Source organism: Triticum dicoccoides, chromosome 4B, assembly GCF_002162155.2.
Source record: "Triticum dicoccoides isolate Atlit2015 ecotype Zavitan chromosome 4B, WEW_v2.0, whole genome shotgun sequence".
NCBI classification, from domain to species: Eukaryota; Viridiplantae; Streptophyta; class Magnoliopsida; order Poales; family Poaceae; genus Triticum; species Triticum dicoccoides.
Window position 1 is genome coordinate 639205173 of NC_041387.1, and position 5136 is coordinate 639210308.

Below are 5136 nucleotides of genomic sequence, written 5' to 3' on the forward strand. Positions count from 1 at the left end.
GGGTGGGGCGGGAGAGATAGCACAAGAAATGAGGGTGGTCAAGAGAGAGAGACGAATATGAAGTCACGACAAGAGATTCCATTCCCTTGAGTGTGTATATGCAAGGGGGGAGGGAATAGAGGCACCAGGAGAATTTTTCTGTGTGTGTGTGTTGTTTGTGTTGGTATGTGTGGGTGTGAGAAGATAATGAGACATGGGGGCAGAGGGTGTGTCACCGCGTGAGGTCCGGTGGGTTGAGGTGAGGCCCTTTGCTCGGTTCCGTCCTGCACCACATTGGTCGGCCCATGACACATTTAGGAAGACCCATGGATGACTAGTCATACAAGACAAAGATAGCAGAATTGTGAAGGACTCTGTGTCCACTGACAAAGCCGGCTAGGATTTGTAACCCTAGGTTCTCGGACTAAGGTAACCCCTCTATCTCTGATATTACTATTCATCCAACCTAACTTTAAGGGGCATCCTACAGAATGCTCTGCTAGAATCATACTCGTCGATTAGGAAGAGAGGTGTGAGATAATGTGTGAGAGACAGGCGTAAAGATAATGTGCGTACATGAGACACGTAGGCAGGTCCATGTATATAGAAAGGGTCGATGAGGATTGTGCGTGTGTATGTTTGTGAGAGGAAGAGTGCTTGTGATAAAGGTTAGTGAAAACAGTTGTAAATGGTTATGAGAGGGAGGGAGGGTTATATCTAGAGAATGTGTGCGAGAAAGACACCTCGGGAGAGAGTGTGTGAGCATGTGTGAGAGACCACCGATGGAGAGTGAAACTACACGTAAAAGACTGCTCTACACATTGATTAAAGATATAAATTATATCCAAATATTAGGATGGGATCATGATATTTGCAATTCGCGTAAGGAGCGGTCATTGATCCATCAGACATCTAGATTCTATCGAATTTGAGCATGTCTACGTTATTATTCGACACAATTGATCCACATAGTTAGTATTTTGAACTCCAGACAATGCATCGCTTTAGCAATCGAATATAAACATGAGTATAGTTCATGTTGTGTGTGTAAAGCACATTATACATACGAAAGTTACACAATGGACATTTATAAATAGCTACCTATGAACTAGTATACATTTGAATTCAACCTAAGGTGGTTTAAAAAAATCGAATTCAACATGAAGTCCATTCAATTATTTGAATTTGATATCATGGCATTTGTAAACCATACCTAAACTATGGGGGTACCAATCTTTGCTCTGATTTTGTACATAATAGCATATGTAGTCGTTTACAAAATAGATTCAAATTTAGCTCCTCCATTCCAAAATAATCGTATTTATAGGATTTTCAAGTGTCAAAATTCAAAAGGAAGCGGATAATTTAATGAGGTTTTCAAACATACAAGGTCAAATATAACATTGTCTATTTAGGTCAATCGTCATAGTTCAAGAGTACTCTAAACGTGAATGCTTGTGTTTCAAAATTTCGAACGAAGCGCCAAAAGAGCCTCTACTCGCCCGAAACCGCGTGAGACCAATGTTTGCTAGTACAAGGAAATTACTTTTCTAATAACTCCGACCCGTGAAACCTACCGTCCTGATGTCCAAAGGTCTAAACCGGGGTAGGTTTGTAGCTTCATCTAGACGCCACACAACCGCCTCCGAAAAACATTCATACACAATGGCCGCCTAAGCACACATGCGTGCGGCCTAAATCGCTCCCGCCCACTATTTGGGATACCTGGGATTACCATCCTACCCCCGACCCGCAGTAGGTCTGAAATTTAAGAGGGGGGCAAAGTTTGTACTTTCCCCAAATTTCAAACAAGCGCGTCCCATCATCTGTCCAAAAAAGCCAAAAACAAGCGCATCCCAGACCGAAACATGGTTCCCCCCACCTGTCCGATTCCCCATTCGTACTCCGTGGGCGCAAAAACTACCTCTCCACCAGCCGCGAAACCCCGGCGTCCTCCGTCCGCCACCCCGTCCCACCCATCAACCGCCGCCCTCCTCCATCACGCCGGAGCCGATACCCCGACGTCGTCATCCACCGCAACCTCAACCGCAACGCCCTCCACGGCTAGTAGTTGAAGCCGAGGCCGAGCCGTCCGTACCCGAGCCAGTTCAAACACACCGTCCCGCGCCTCACCGCTGCCGCTCCAACTTCGCCACCCTCCACCAGACCGGAGCTGTTCCTGCTACGCCATCCTTCACCGCCTCGGATCTGCTTCCCCTCCCCCAACATACAGCCACGGCAACAGAATCAACAATTTGGCCATGGGTTCGTCCAAGCCTGCACCCTCCAGAACATCGGTTTCCCCGGTAAAAACAAGAAGATCGGCGCGACATGTGGAGGTGACCACACCGGCAACCGAAGAAGGTACTCATCTTCCCTTATTCGTGCAAATCTTACGTCTCTGCTTGCATGGTATTCATCCCATAGAAGACACTAGTTGACCGCTTCTTCTTGATACTATATGTTCCTAGTAACTCGCGATGCACAAGGTTTCTCCTCATATACTATTTCACCTTAGCTAGAGGTCCGTCGCCCCCCTGAATTTCAATTTCTGGCCAGTTGATTCCCAATTAACGGAAGCATTCCCCGGCGTAACAGGCGCTAGTACGACTATTATGCCGGGGAAGCAGCGCCTTGGTGTTTATCTTAGGGGCGTCTGCGGCCTAGAGCTACTGGCGCCCGATCTGGAGGTCGGTCGGGATTAAAGCGATGGCTTGGGGCGCTGCCAAGCACGGCGGTCGTGTGAGGTCGATGGAAGGGCGGGGCGGCGGAGGCATGGGTCTGGGCCGGTGGTCGCTGGCGGTTCATGAAAGATCGTCAACAGTGACTAGTGGGAGGTAGACGAAGGCCATCTGTCCGTTCCTTATAGATCAGACAGTTCATTAAAAAAATCGAGTGACCTATTTATTTTCAGTCGACTGTTATCTTAGATATGACCACATGTGGTGGTGTGCTGGAAGAGTACCTGCATTTCCTGTGCTCATATATTACAAAATCATACAGAGTAGAATCTAATTTTGTTTGCCATGCAATGTTGTAGAGCTATCATATGTCTCCTGTCATTTATTTTTAAGCCACCTGCTATCTGCTACTTTTACAGTGCACTAGTTCTGCACACATTTCACCCATACTCTCACTATTGTGTTTTTATGCAAGGGTATTTCAGACTCTCCTGCCGAAAGAGAAGCAGCAAAGAAAAGAGAGAAGTCGTGCCAGCTTGGTATACGGGTAGGCAAGACACGTTACAACGCTATAAAGGGTGCAGTGTCAGCATACGGAGACGGTAAACGTAGCTCTATAGTTGATGACCTCGCTCACAATGAACCACCATCCCAGGTGCTTGCTTTAACTTCGCGGTGTCATATGTGGTTGCATGTTTGTGTCTAGCTTGTATTCGAAAGGCCTAAGTCGGTCTTTATTAAGATAAGGAAAGATATTTTTACATGAACCACCATCCCGTGAGCACCAGAAGACAAATAGCTAGTCAGGGCACTGGCCGAGCCAGTGACAAGCCCAGCAAAGACAGGCATCACCTGGAAGCCAATTAAAAAGCCGCGATGGTGGCGAAGCAGCCCGCCTCCCACCAGGCTCTCAGGTCCTAGATGATCATGTTCACCACTCCAGCCGGATATCTAGCTTGTATTGCTTCCAATTTGGTTAAATTGCATCTTCTTAGCTTACACATTATACCTTTGAATATGACATGCCTTTCTGTTTTTTGTACATACTAGTACATCTGTGTATTAACCATGTTCTTACATCAAACAACTGTTCTTGTGGATCCCTCATCAATCACTTATGACGAGGCAGGCAGGCAAGGGGACTACTCCTCATTTAAAGAATGCAGCGTCAGCCTCCCGACATGATTCTCAAGAAATAGAAATGCTACATGAAGATAGTGAACGTAGCTCTGTAGTTGATTACATCATTTCCCCTACACTAGCATTGCAGGTGCTTGCTCTAACTTGGTAGCGTGATATGTGGTTGCATGTTGCATATGGTGTCTAGATTGTAATTCTTCCAATCTGGTTAAATTGCATGTGCTAGTCTGCTTAGCTTATACTCCTGTAAATGTGAAATTATACCTGTTAATGTGACATGCCTTCCTGTATTTAGTACATAGTACATCTGTCTATTAAGCATGTCCTTACATAAAACTATTATCTTTTTGTATCCCGCATCAATCAATATGACGAGACACCTTTAGTATATGCAGTGCGATATTAGTTGCATCTTTCATATGATTTATAGCATGCGCTGTTTCTAATTTGTTGAAATTCCATTTATGATGGGACGCTTTTAACTTGGCAGTCATATTGGTTGCATCTTTCATGTGGTGTCTAGCTTGCATTGCTTCTTATTTGCTGGAATGGTTTCTGCTTAGTTTACACAAATAGTTGTGAACATGCCATGCCGTCCTGTTTTTCGTACATATTCCATCCTGGTATCATGTGTTTGCCTTACATCAAAGTAGTGATTGTCAGTATCATGCATGAATGAGTTCTGAAGAGAGAATTTTATTGCTTTTTCTTGTCGGTTTTACTTGACAATTCAAAATCAATAAAGCGGAAGGAAGTTAGCAAGGCAGCGGATAAATGTGCTCCTTCCAAATGGAGGGCCTCTACGGTTTCTACTCCTCCACACCCCAAGATGATTTCCAGGACAACACATGCATAGACACTCAACAAAGCTGTGTTTATGATGAGCACGTCTCCCCTAGTGCAGCATCACTGGTGCTCCCTCTAACTTGGCACTGTTATATGTGGTTGCATGTTATGTGTGATGTCTAGCTTGTATTGCTTCTAATTTTGTTGAATTCCATCTGCTTACTTTACACATTATACTTGAATAAGACACGTGTTCCTGTTTCTAGAACATACAATATCTGTCTATCACACCATGTTCTTACATCAAATTACTACTGTTGTGTAACCTACAACAATCACTTATCATAAGACACGTTTGACTTCGGAGTGTGATATAGGTTACATCTCACATTCTTTTCTAGCTTGTACTACTAATTTGTTGAAATGGCACTTATGACGAGACAGTTTTAACTTGGTAGAGTGATATTATTTGCATCTTTCATATGGTGTCTAGCTTTCATTGCTTCTAATTTGTTGAAATGCCTTCTCCTTAGTTTACACATCATAAGCT